Here is a 14,581-nt window from a genome sequence, read left to right as displayed (position 1 = left end):
AATAATAATAATAATATAATAATGAAGTAGTAAGAATAACTATCACTATTTTAAATATTATATAGTAATTTACATTATTATTGCTGCTGCTGTTATTTATTTATTATTGAAATAATATAGCTATATTGAAATATAGAAATCAAAAGTCGTTCTTGTCCGTCAAACTATCCCGATTTTTTCATTTATTAATTCAGTTTTTGCTATTAATTTAGTTACTTAATCATTAGTATGCCGCTGTTTTCTTCTTCGTTGGTTTTATGTAAACAGACGGACAGACTAACGTTGATTATCTGTCCGACTTATTGTCTTGACGGAAAGCCCTCTTGGCCAAAATAATCTTAATTCACCCCCACACCCTCCCCCTGTATTTACATTCCACTTTTTTTTTTCTTTAAGAGTCTCAGGAGTTTTCACTCAGTCTGCTATTTTTAAAACTAAAATGTTAAATTTCAATAACTGATTTTAAAAGGATTTAAATTATATTTATCACAAACGAATGCCAGTATATATATATATAATTTTAATTGATCCCTCCACGCAGTTCTCGGTGTGTTTAAAACCTTTAAAACCAACCAGTTTGTATTATTTATTAATAACTCCCAGCTGTTTATAGTTTGTCAAAGGTGTAAGCTCCTGGAGCTGCTGTTTCCTGCTGTCTCATCAGGCTCTGATTGTTCATAATTCTACAAAAAAAGGAAACAAAAAAAAGAAGAAGAAGAAGAAGAAGAAGTAGCAGTGGAACCAGAGCTTGCGGCGCAAAAGTAGTCATTGATGTAATCAAGTAAAAGTTGGCGCTTGAAGCGAAGGAAACGGGTCCATTCCTTTATGTCTTGTCCCCAGTTAGCCCCGTTTCTTGAAAAGCAAACATAACTGGCTTTCCCCGTCACTGGTGAAATATTGATGCCTAACACTGAAGTTGATGAAACGTCTGTTTAAAATGAATGTTTTGAGTTTTTTTTTTTTTTTTTTTAACCACGCTCTGAATGAAAACCGAACCTGGGGCCGGATCGAGCTGGGAGGTTTTTCTAATTGATTAAAGAAACGAGAGTGTTTTTGCCCCACAGCGAGGGAAGCAGCTCCCCTCTCCACCGAGACCCAGCCCACTTCGTGCCACATATTTTTTACTTTTACTCCAGATCAAAGCCTTGCGTAACAAACTGAATAATAATAATAAGTTCAGAAACGCAGAAATTGATTTATCTATAGGTACTTTCTGCATGGCGTTTGACAGGTGTCATTTATTTATTTATGAGTATTAAAGACAATCACAAATAAAATGTATCTATTAAAAAATACATAAAAACATAAAGTATTATTACTACTATTATTAATAATAATTTATCCATTTATTAGCTATTATATATACATATTTTTTTTATTTTTTTTATTTTTTTTCCTATGCCTGTTGTAATCAAGGACTCAACTCCAAAAGTGTAAATTGTAGAAAATTTGAAGCTTCCATCTTAAACGAGCGATTTCAGTGTCGCGGGATCCTTTTCTGCATCCTGCATACACAGAGGGAACTTTTGTCGCCCCCGAGTTTAAGTCTGTTTCAAACTGGGAATGAAGCAAACAGACGGCAAACAGCAAACACGTGTCCTTCATTTATTTCACGCCGTCCACGTGCGCGTAAACGACTGAGAAAAAGGCGCAAAAATAAACCCGGGGGGAAATGAGAGCAACGAATAAGAAACACCAAACATTTAAATGGTACGTCTCGGGCAGATGTTCGGGTTTTCTCGTTGGTTCAGATCTGGGACTCTGCTGAACTCGGGGCCCTTACAGTGCCGGGTCTATGGGTTGAAAGGACCCCTCTATCCCCCATCCGTTCCCCTTTCGCCTTATATTTTCATTTAATAGTCAAATAACTGCTATTCTGTTCCTGGAGGGTAACCTCAAGCTCAAGAAAAGAAATCAGTAATATCATTCTTTAAAATCCGGATTCCCTTTGCATATGAAGTTGCAACCCCCCCCCTCCCGCGCCCCCAAAATCCCTGCACAAAAAGTATTCAGCACGAGAAGCTTTTGAACCCTTTGCGGCTTTCCAGGTAGAAGGCATCGAACTCAAAACGCGAGTCATTTTCTTTTCATTTTCGCCGCCTCTTTTAAGATTCACGCCACAGACACTTAAGTTTTCTGGGTGAAATCTTTAATTGAATCCTTCAGGGGGGAAAAAACGGCGCTTTAGCCCCTTAAAAAAAAAAAAGAGGTGCGCCATGATGTCAGACTTCTCCACATCCAAATTAACCTCCAGCCGCGGGCATTGATTTGCAAATGGATGACACATAAACCTCCAGTGACTCCTCCTGCTATTCAGTGCATCCAAGTTCAACAAGCACTGGTGTTCACCTGCTGCAGGCTTTGACTGCTGCCAGCTGCCAATTAACACCTATGGCATGTTAATTAGGCCGCAGACTCTGCCACTTCAGGAGACTTTTCAGACCCCCTCACCACAAGTGCCTTTATTTTCACAAGGGCTCATGTGCAATCTGCATATGCATCTTGTATGTGGATTGAGGAGGAAGCCAAAGTAGGGCCTGAAGCTTTTGGGCGGAGACGTGGGTCTGTGAATCAATACTCTAAAGGTATTTTTATTTTTTTTATTTTTTGGCGGGGGGAACATATACAACTAGTTGAGGGAAATTAAGGAAGGGGAGGAAATGGATGTTGTACCTACGTTATGTCATGTTGCAACTACAAATTTAAATGTATTTTTTGTTTGGGAATTGTAAAATGTAAAACGGCTCAAGTTCACCCAGCTTAAACGAAGAGTCATCTGAATACAAATGTGTACGAACCTTTATCCGTATTCCGCTAAAAAATGTCGAAAAAACACAGATTCGCGATGGCGGTGTTTATATTAAATAAAATGGAAATCACACGCGAATGCGCTAGTTCGCGCGAGAAGTCATTAAAAAAAATCACGGCAGCGACAGATGTAAACATCTACATGAGATATATTCATCATTTAAGCCATGACGCTATAGGGTTCATCATCTATCAGTCACGAGGAGACGTCGGCAGGTGTTGGCGCGAGATGCCCGTTATATTCGGGAGCTGCTATACGTATGCGGCCTTTTGGGGAAATTGTAGTCAGCAATCTAACGGACGAGCTATGAATTCAACACATTCAAAAGGCACACAAATTTTCATTAACTATTTCCGGAAAAAAAGACAAAAACAAACGTCAACCTCGTACTACTTCCTGATGTCGTCTTTTTTGTCGTTTTCGCCTGTAATGACGTTCTCCTGTTGGTCACGTGACTTGTGTGATGCGGAAAAAGTGTCCATTGCAGTTTAGTGAAGCACGTCTATTTCGGTAGAAAAAAAGAAGACTTAATCTCAGGGCGAAAACTTTTAATTTTTTTAATTTAAAATTTTTTGCTATTTCAATTTGCACAATTTTATGGTTTCTGGCAATACAGCTGTTGTGTTTTGGACTTTGACACATGAACACACTTTAATGGAAGTGCTCCACTGTAGGTTTTGGCTGCATGCTTAGGCTCATTGTCCTGCTGAAAGTTTAGCCTTCCCTTCCTTCCTGCCTCTTAGTGGTTTTCTCGCACGGTTCCTATATTTAGCTGCATTCAGTTTTCCATCATTCTGACCAGTTTCCCTGTCCAAGACAAAGAAGAATAAACCCCACAGTATACTGCTGCCACAACCATGTGTCAATGGTGATTTCAATTATGTTGTGGTTTCCTTCTACCCCTAGCTAGGCCTGTCGCAATAACTATTTGCTGGACGACAAACTGTCCCGCAAATTGTTGCGATGAGCAACATTGTTGTTTTGAGAGCATTTTCAAGGACAGTGGCATAGTAATGCAAGTTTGCCCCCTAAAAGACCAATAAATGTTAATTTTGCAAAGAACACTTAATACTGGAAGTGGAAGACATTTGAAGTATCCAAAAGAAATAAGGAAACGTCCAAAAACAAAAATCGCACACAACCAAAACCGTAAATAAAATGCATTATGAAATAACTATAAAGAAAATTGAGCTTCAAAAAAATATTTATCATCAGAATGGAAATGATCAAGGTAACTTTAATTTATTATGCAATTAATTGAATGAATTGATTAAGTGGACTCTACTGGATAACGTAGATGTCTTCTGCAGGAAGTTGGGGGGACGTCAGAGGAAAGAGGGATGGACAGAAGTGCATGCCACACATTTCAGATTTTTTTAATTGAAGTCCAGTGTTAAAGCGTGAATACATTTTCCTTCAACTTCATTTTCAGCTACATTTTGTTGCGACATTGTGGCGACGTGGAGTCAAAATGCGAATTCAAGAATTATGAATAGACCTCGCAACGCTGGGGCTGTGTTTATAGCATCTGCTCCCATCCAAGACAATTAAACATTATACACATCCTGCTCGGACTCCGGTGCTGCTTCACACGTAAGACCGAATGGGCGAGTAAGACAAACAAACCTCAAAACAAATTAAGAAAAGGCTGGCTCTTCTCACGCACGACCAGAACGTGATTCACCTCCCGAAATCTGGAACCAGTCATCTCTGAGTAACAACCTGCCGGGGAGATTTGTTGAGTTTGACGGGGTGGAGGGGGAAGGGGACACAGAGGAAAATCCCTCGAAATATAGACAAATTTCCCAAAATAGTGTCATTAAAAACCCCTGAGTCTAAAAGCGGGCGTTTGGGGCCGGAGGGAAGAGGATAAGACGAGAGGCACGTCTCTGTGTGTGGTGGGTGTTATTGAGGGAAAAAAGAGAGGGAGAGAGAGAGAGAGAGAGAGAGAGAGAGAGAAGAAAACCACCTGAAAGGCTCGAGAAACACAATGACACATCAAAAGGGAGAAACCTGAAAAACGTTGGTATAATGAGCTTCAATGAATTAAGCTCAGATCCCTAAAAGGAACAAAGTGCGTTTAAGGGTGCGAGAGAGCCAAAGAGTGAGGCACAGTGATGGGGACCTACATGTGTTTACACGGTTTAGAGGGAACACACTGTGAGGTAAACACACACATCATGGCACTCGGTTGGCCTTCAGATACGTGAAGGGTTTTCTCTGATTAAATATAATCTGAGAAAATGCACAGGACACTGTAAACTCCCTGGTTGTAAGGGAAGCAAGTGTGATTTTTGTGAGAGCGTGAGAGAGAGAGAGAGAGAGAGAGAGAGAGAGAGAGAGAGAGAGATAGATAGATAGATAGATAGATAGATAGAGAGAGAATAGGTGTCTGAAGACTTTATGCATCTTGACAAGCGATGTTAAATTTCCACATGGAAGAGATATTATGTGTAAAATGTGTAAAATATGAACCGTGAGTAAACATTGCGCAGCTCATAAAGGTCATATTGTGTTTAACTTGGTGTACAGTATTATCCAACAGCAGCAATTATTGTTCAATATATTTGTTTTTTATTGTTTAGCTGGAGTTTGCTATATGTGCCCAACAGAGAAAAAAAAAATCTACCAAATATCACCCAGCAGTAAGATGACTGATTCAATCACTGCAATTTTTCATCTCCAAACTATAAAACTAACCTGTTATTAAATGTGAAGTTATCTTTTGCGACAGTAAAAATTTTTTAGAGTGAAACTGTAATATCGCTTGCATTTTTAAAAAAAGAGATTTTACCCATTAAAACGGATAAAAAAATAAATAAATCCTGAAAACTGATTTGCTGAGAAAATATCTTAGTCTGGTTGACTCGAGGAACCTTTGTGAATTATTTTTAAGTTCTCTCAAACATTAAAATTTTCAGACTGAAAGTGATTTCTCAAAAGTAGCAAGAGAAATGCTAGTAATCCCTTCAAACATATGATGGACTTTTGCTCAAGAACACATGAAAAAGATTGGGAAACTGCTTGGATCCATGGAGGGAACTTAGAAAAAAGTACAGAATGACTAAAGACTTGAATCATACTGTATCATAATTTACAAAAAAAAAAATCAAAATCAAATCTGGGTTCACAAACACAGTAATATTCACGCACGTAAACATTGACCAGGTTTCTCTAAGTTATACAGTTTTAATTAACCTTTGTTGAATCAATGAAAACAGACTGAAAGCAGACCAATTTGCAAGAGAAACAGTCATCTGTGCTCCCTGCGCTCGGTAAGTGCTGAAACCCATTAACTGTGTGGGGTAACACGTTTCTGCTTTCCTTCTCCTGTTTTATGACACATCATAACTCTCCGCTCCAAACAATATGAGACTAACTCACTAAAGTATAAGCAAGAGCTTTGAAGTCGCGAGGCGGGCGTATTTTGGAAAGTCAAACAGGCTGCAGTGAGTGACAGGCTCTCGTATGTTTATTCGCACGTGTGAGAGTCGTACCGTTGGGGGCCCGGTGGGGAGAGCATCAAGATGTGAAATGTAGCCTGACAGGACAGTGGGCGCAATAGGAGTTGTTGATCATGGCTTATTGATTTTAGAATGAAATGAATTGAGCTTCATCACCAAAGCACACTTTGACCCCTTTGGTTTTTCAGTTTTATACTGATTGCACTTGTTTGGGCTGAAGTGCAGCTTTGCCAGGGATTCAGAACTTGGGATTTGCAAATCAAATATCAGATTCTGATAAAAGTGCTTTTAAGTGATTAAGCGTAGGAGTCCCTGGCCAAAATCAACTTATAAAACCTGCTGTTGTAATGCTGTCTGTAATTCTTACAGATCCCAGCTTATAGCGTTAGGAAGAGTAGTAATTCCAATTGAAGACATTCAAAGTTTATGACACAGGAGAACATCGTTTCCTGTAAAGGCTCTTCCATACTTCATCTGAACTATCAAAATTGTCTCAATGACGCAGTCACGTGCCGAAAATTGCATCATCTTGTTCGTAGACCCGTACAAAGTCTCGTGTGATTGGTCAAAAGTTTTACGCAGGCATATGCTCGGACAGCTATGAAGGTATTTCGCTTTAGCTCGTCTGCTTCATAGACATAATCTGCTTCCGTTGTTCGGTTTTTGCATAGACCAGTGGTTCTTAACCTGGGTTCGATCGAACCCCAGGGGTTCGATGAGTCGGTCTCAGGGGTTCGGCGGAGCCTCTGCCGCGGAGGTAAAGACACACTTGTGTAAAGTCGTGATGACGCGCCGCTTTGCCATCACTTGCTGCAGAGGATCACGTTACATTGCTTAACCAATCAGTGCTGCGGATTAGCACTGATTGAAGGAGTTCCTCTCAGCATGGATTTGAACTTGTGTCTTTAATTACTTCAGCAAAGCTCAGTTTTTACCAAATTTTGTAGCTTTCTGAGTACTTCTAAAGCTGCTACTTAGTCGCATCTTTTCGGGGTTGCTGCTGCCTCTAGTGGTGTGGAGGTGGTAACACAACTAATATAATTACATTACTAAATCAGAATACCGCAAAGTCTGTATTATTTATTATTAATTTTTCATTATATTAAGAATGTAGAGCTAATTAAATGATCTAAACAAGACCTTAAAGTGGTTCCAGTTTTTCTCGATGGATAACCTGTTGAAATTGTGGCAAATTTTAAATACCTTGGGTCATTCATTCCTGGACAGTCAGCTCAATTTAGCTGAAAACACCGACTATATTTTGAAGAACTGTCCTCAGAGACTCTACCTTTTAAGAAGACTTAGTGATCTTCTTGAATTAGTCTTGAATTTGGAAAAAAATAATAATAATTTAAAAAAAAAAAAAATATATATATATATAGAGAGAGAGAGAGTTGGAGTTGAATGTAGTATCTTAAATGACTCTGGTATCAGTGACAATCATCTGGTTAATTTTTCCATTTTCCCCTTTCTGAAAATCTCTTTGGGAAAAAGAAAATCACAAATCCTTCTCCCATCTGAAATCGGGTGCGGCTCATAAATGACTTCCAGTACCAAAGTCAACAGACTGACTTGTGCTCCATCATTTATGTCAGAACATACATATATTTGCAATTCTGCATCTTATCCACATCTAATTCATTTCACGGTGTTATGAATTTGCTTTTCCAGATGTAATATCTCAATAATGGCTGCCAGCTGCCTCTTAGCGGCATTTGATTATTTTATTATTAGTCCCCTTTTTTATTTCCCCAACAATTTCAGTTATTGTTACTTAACATGATTAAAGGAGGAACTGTCTTGAAAATTGGTTTATGTTATGGTCTAAGATCTGAAAGCGACCCCAGTGTGGAGTTTCTACGTCCAAACAAACATCTCTGCAGCTCGGGATCGGGGGTGTGGGGGGGACTTAAGTGGCGAACACTTTGCAGGCCCGGACAATTTTCAAGACCATTTCCAAACTTGAGAAGGAGCAGCCCGTGAATAATTGTGCTGTTCTTCATGCTTGTGATAATAATGTTATTCTAAAAAGGTGAAAGTGGCATAAATGCTAGACAAGAAGCACTTAGGAGGCTAAAAAGACTCGTGGAAAACTCTACACGGTTGACGCTGAACGCCCCCTTCCATTGTGGGAATGAATTCATTTTGGCCAAAAACAGCAACAGAGTTTCAACTGCATGGGCCGGGCAGAAATAAATGCTACTGACCGTTTGATTGGTTTGGATTAGAGCAGGAGGGAGAGATTAGGAGTAGACAAACCAATTATTTACCCACCCACACTGCGGAGAAAAATACGGCAGGCAAAAACAAACCTCACACAAACTACACACTACTCATGACCAGCTTGGAAGATAACACACTAAACTATTTGAATCAATGTATATTTATGGATTTTATGTTCACAAACGCATAAATAACCAGACAAAAAGGTCACATCTCTTATGACTCTGGCCAACTTAGCAACTGTTTTGAAACATTTTGGAAGGTTTGTGTCGATGTGGGGCTGTGATTTCTCCTAATTTAGTTACATTCAGGTTCAAACTTATGCTTTCCTCTTTGAGAAACTGTAAGTTTTGTCATGCACTTTAACACTATGTACTCCATCATGCTAGAAAATATTTAGATCACATGTTTTGTTTTTTGTAAGGGTTGTTGGATTTGCTCCACGGATGACTGATCCTACTATGGAGAGATTTGTAACTTCTGTCCTCTGGATGAGAAGCAAGTCTTTACCCGTAATGAATCAGGACAGATTAATTATTGTCCAGATGTCGCAAACAACTCGAGAGAGGATTTAAGAAAGAGAGAGAGAAAAAAAACATTTCCACATTATTACTGCAAAATTTCAATATGTCCTTCACATTTTAGTTCACCAGAAGTGCACTCCGTTGCTGTGTTTTTGATCACAATATAGCTCCCTAAAAGTCTATGTATCACCTTGAATCCTAAGCTTCACTTGTTTATCTCTGTTCCTTTGTAAAAAAAAAAAAAAAAAACATTCTGGCATTGTCTTATTTTTCCCCTTAAAAAAAAAAAAATGTTTCCCTTTTATTTTTAGATGACGTCTGCATTTCAGCGAGCGTTTTTTCCAGAACTGGCTGTTTCTCCGTGTGGAGAGGAGAGATGGACCCACCTAACACAGGTAACCACAAGTCCAGAGCGCAGATAGAATTTAATTCTGTGCCCTACGTTTCATATCTCCAAACAGAACGGTCTTGGTGGAGTGTACAGCACCAGTCATGTTTGACACGTGCATTACTCGCTCCAGCAATGACTCATTTAAGGTAGTGACAGTTTTCAGGCCCTAAAAAGGAAATGACTGGAAAACCTAATAAAACATCACTCTTCAAAAAGTCATTTAAAACAATAACATGCATGTGTCATCAAACGTTTGGCCAACTGTTTGTTTTAGTTTATTCACAAGACAATCTGGGAGCCTGGTGTCAAAAATGTAAACATCAGAACAGCACATTATATTCAGTCTGGGTGTTTTTTTGTTTTTTTTACTAATCTATATATTCAGTTATTGTCATTTATCATATTGTACCATGAATTTCCAATGAATGTACAGTTACCAAAATGTACAGTTACCAAAAAGTTGCCAATCTTTTTAGTAACTGCTCATATTTTGCATTTTGAAATTTACTCAGCATAGAATAGACTGACCATAGTGAAGTTTTTGACTTTCCTTTGCAAGTTGAAAGCTAACCAGCAGGAGTAGCATGTAGTTACAGAGGAAAACTAAATAACTGTCTTGTAAAAAAAAGCTTGTCTGTAACTCCTTGGCTCTGTTGGGGCCGTTTGGAAACAGTCCCTTCACTTTCCATGTGACTTGGCACAAGCACATGACGCAAGGTCTATAGGACTATGAATCGGTAAGTCTGGTGTGACGAAATTTGGGATGAACCACCAGTTTTGGGATAAATTTGAGCTGAAACTATAATCTTGTCCAACATCAGTGTCTGACCTCACAGATGCTCTCTTGGTAGAAGGATTTAAACACACTCCATAGTCACATAGACAGCCTACTAAGAGATAAAGACATACACAAAAACAGGTTTGATGCTATAGATGTATCGTTGTCAAAAGGGTCAACAATAATTCCAGATCAACACCGATTGCAATCTTTCGTTGTTGCCAAATCAATAATTTAAAACAGAAAACCTGAAAACAATCAAAATAAATGTGTCATCAGGCTTAAAAAAAAAAACAGTCTGTGTTTGAATGTCTGTTTGGGTGGGTGTCTAAGTTTAGGTCTTTTTATTAGAGGCAAAGGGGTTTCGTCTGTGCTTTCAGGGCCCTTGTCTTCGTTCAGTTGTTGTGTGAGTCAGCGCTAGCAGACAAAGACAGAACAGTCTGTATGAACTGAATAATGAATCAGGATTTCCACTGTTCCCTCCCTCGCATCTCATTTTTCATCCTCATCCCCATCACTCACCCGTACCTCGCATCTTTAAGTCGTCTGTTTGTTTTCCTAATACTCACCTAGGTATACGACCTTTGTCCCACGTCTCCCTGTCCACCATCAATCCGCAGCATCACCCCGTCACTCTCCCTGCCCTTCTCTCCTCCCTTTTATCACTCAGCCCCTCTGAAGCCCACTCATGTGGAACGCGGTGGGGTGAAAATGCTGCTCTTTCAGTGCAGCCTCCGCACGCAACAGCAGAGGGATCGTGTGCGAATGACCGGCAGATGCGATGCAGTCCAGAGAAACTGCAGACAGGAGCCATAGAGGAGTGAAACGGTGCAGTGGAGGGGTTGTAAAAACCACAAGTCACCCGAGGGTCCGAACTCACTTGAAACCATGGCAACGTTTCACACCTATGAGATTTTGTTTTCGTCGCTAGAGTCAAAGAAGCAGGTCGTAGTGAGGGCTGACACTCACACTGATATTAGACGAATTGATGTCTTGATATTAATAAATATTTTTATTTTAACGGGAGTGGGAGTGGAGTCCAGACATCCTTCTCCCTTGTAACCCTATAAAACATTTTAAATTATGCCCATACAACACATAGGAAGCATCAGCAACAGATCTTTGGATTTGAGCCAAATGCAGTTATAGATTTACGCCAGCAGGTGGCGTGATCTGCAATAAGAATTTTTTTTTTTCACTATACCAAAACATTTGTAGTATAACATTTGGTGTTACATCTAATGTTCACTATGTAAATCACTTGCACAACTTTAAAATATTAGCTTAGACTTCTTTATTTACATCGTCACTTACCCAATTTTGTGAGAAATCAATCACAAGGTGATATCCTTTTTGACACTTTCCCTATAATTATGAGATTGTGGTTCATATTTTCAACTTCAGAAAGTACTGTAATCTTTCCTTGTCCCTCTCCTGCAGGAGCTGTAAGCAGTGTAGTTTTGGACGTGCGTCGTTAAAGCCAAGCCCTGCCAGCCGACGCAGGAAGTTAATTTTTATCCTGGATCTTGTTCTTCACCATAAGTAGGTTGAGAACGTTGATAGTGCAGTAAGTTGAAGATGGCAGAAGCGCATTGTCTGCAAAAAGCAAAGATGTGTTTTTAAGGTTCTGAAATGGAACATATTTTCTCATGGAGACTCTACTACTGAACACCACAAATATGATCAGGGACCCTGTCAATTCCTGCTTTGGTTACACAAGGATTAGGTAGCCCTTGAAACCGTCCCTCGTATCCCATTCTCACACACCATGTTAATAGCTTATGATATGGTCATACGACTTCACCAGATGCAAAAAGAACATATGAACAGCACAATCAAACCACTGTGACCACCAATTTTACTAGGGTAAAGATTGAGTTCACAGTCAAGACGAAAGTCACAAAGCTCCTACTTATTTGCAGGTTTGATCGTGCGTCCGAATGTCATTTCCAACACTCTGACATAGACTGAGAAACATGAACCCTTGGTATGTGGGGCACATTCTTCATCTCCTTCTCTTAAAGATTGGGACCAACACTTAAAAAATGTTTCAGAAAAATTTATATATCAACTCAGTAAAAGCTAGGAATCATAAAAAGACTTCTGATTGGCACAGCGTCTGTATAGGATCAAGAGTTCAATTTTGTATCATGTTAGCTCATTGAGTGGTAGCGCCAACGCTAAGGTCATACTTGCTAGCAAATTGAACGTGGCTCATTTCTAAGGCGATATATCTTAGCTATTGATGTCAGTACAGATTTAAAATGTATTTATTTTTCAGGTATTTTTTATGCTTCATTGAAAAATCAATGACTATTTTTGTACACAGTGTTCTTTACTATCCAGGCAGTGTCATGAAAAAACATTTTCAGCATTTTAGCCAATTTAGCCAATAATCAACTTACCATTTGGTAGCACTTATTTTAATTTAATTACCAGGCAGTATATGAAAACTGCCTGGTAAAAGTAACGCTACCAGTCACGATGTGGCGGAAAACAATGAAATTGATAGCATTGCTCCCAATGTACACACAGTATTCAAAACTTAATAGGACATGATATTTCACAAAATGCCCTTCAATTTCTCATATTCAAACTAGAAGAACACATTAAGAAAATGTTTCATTTCTATTTCAAAAATCTTTCCCAAATGGTGCAAATTGTTCTACCAGTTTTATTAGTCACATTTTAACAGTTGTGTTTTTTTTTTGTTTGTTTTTTTACTTTCTGGAAAAGCGAACCAACGGTGGATTGACCGAGCGCAATGAGAAAACAAACAAAGCCCAGCAGCTCTCCATTCACTGGAAACGTCTCCTGACGAAACCCGTTGCTCAGAAATCCCTGAGCGTATTTCTTCTAAATGATTCAAAGTGGTGATTACAGGGAAGCCTGGGAGAGGAGGAGTGGGCTTAAATAACACCCATCACTCATTCTCTTTTGATTTTCAAGGCTCTGTCCCAAAAGGCCGTCCAGCAGACTCACCTTCCCTCCCTTTCTCCCGCCGCCCCCACCCCACTCACCCTACGTTTTCCTCGGGGTCCCCTGGAGCCATTCTGCACACCTCTGCTCTGATTTTCGGTGGCGGTCCAGTAATGAAGCCGCTCAGTCTGTGATGTATGTTCCTCCGAGGCTGCGGGCCGTGTGGGCCGAGCTGCTGAGCCAGCGAAGGCCTCTCCATTACAGACGGGTTAACGTCTTGTGTCAAGCTTTTGGTCAGCAAGGCTGCAGTTGTGATAACAACGTAATGACTTTCTGCCTCTGATTACCAAAGGCTCAGGAACGCGCGGGATCAAAGTAAATTAAACAGAGTAGCACCTACAGCTAGAAAAATAAACGTCCTTAGAAGTGGTGCATGATGGGAGGATTACTCATATTTTTTCTTCTAATTAGGACAATACATCATTTATTTTTTAGTAAAAACGGGGCCAAACGCAGAAGTCCAGATTACTGAAAAATGATGTAAGGGAGGGCGAAAGGGGAGCCGGGGAAAATTTGGTAAATCTGCCAACTATACATTTATTCAAAAGAAATATTTTTATTAGAGTGCCTGCGTTCTTTTTAAGCATCTATTTCAAGTAGCATGAGGGGAAAAAAATCTGTCAAAAATCTATTTTCTTCAACCCAAACGCAAGATTTCTGTTGAATCCAGGGTATCGGGTTCAAGTGAGTGAGTGTGTGTGTGTGTGTGTGTGTGTGTGTGCGTGCACGTGTGTGTGCGTGTGTGTTTGTGAGTGCATTTAAGAAGGCGCAGGTGTCTGTATGTGTGTGGTCCCGCGGCGGAGGTGGCAGTCGTATTTGGAGGTCTTTTTTGAGAGAGGAGGCCTCTCGCAAGAACCGTCACTGCCAGGGTTAATATCTGCTTCCCATCTTTTCCAAGTGGCCCATGAAGAACCGCGGGTTTCCCCACATTTCATTTTCAAAAACAGGCGGGGAGCTGGAAGAAAGCCTGTTCTTATAAAATTACGAGTGCTCGAAAAGATCTAATGTGGTCTTAATTGTCTTGCCGCATTTGACAATTGGTGTAGAAGGAGGGAACGCTTTGGGGCTGGAGTGTGTGAGTGAGAGGGGGGTTCAAGTGTGTTTCAAATTACAATGGGACCTCTAAAGATAATGTGCTCGGCTTTGTTTTCTACAACAGGACAAGGAGACGCAAGGCTTGTGAGGTACCTTTTTTTTTGTTGTTTTAAAGAAAGGAAATACAAAAATGAGAAGCTTGAATCAGGAGTGTTCAGGGTAGAAGAAGCAGACAGAGAAAGAAGCATGTATTTTGTGATTTGTATAATTAATTTCCTCCAAACTTCACAGTAATCATGTGAAAGAAGCAGATAGTAATGCTGAAGTAAAATCCCGAAACAAAACAACAGCTTAAAGTGGTAAAAAAAAAAAAAAAAA

The 14,581-nt window shown here is 39.7% G+C and overlaps 1 long non-coding RNA gene across 1 annotated transcript in view; it reads left to right on the top strand.

The window, feature by feature from the left end:
- The first annotated feature begins 2,499 nt into the window (after positions 1 to 2,499).
- Positions 2,500 to 14,581, top strand: part of LOC103473362 (uncharacterized) — a 24,407-nt gene continuing 12,325 nt past the window's right edge. Inside the window, exons 1-2 of the long non-coding RNA XR_535009.1 lie at positions 2,500 to 2,585; positions 9,332 to 9,415. This is a non-coding gene — a long non-coding RNA (uncharacterized LOC103473362). The remainder of the gene's footprint in view (positions 2,586 to 9,331; positions 9,416 to 14,581) is intronic.

The sequence above is a fragment of the Poecilia reticulata genome, linkage group LG12 (assembly GCF_000633615.1).
Source record: "Poecilia reticulata strain Guanapo linkage group LG12, Guppy_female_1.0+MT, whole genome shotgun sequence".
Classification (NCBI taxonomy): Eukaryota; Metazoa; Chordata; class Actinopteri; order Cyprinodontiformes; family Poeciliidae; genus Poecilia; species Poecilia reticulata.
Note: the sequence above shows the minus strand (reverse complement) of the source record. Positions and strands in the feature narration are given on the sequence as shown.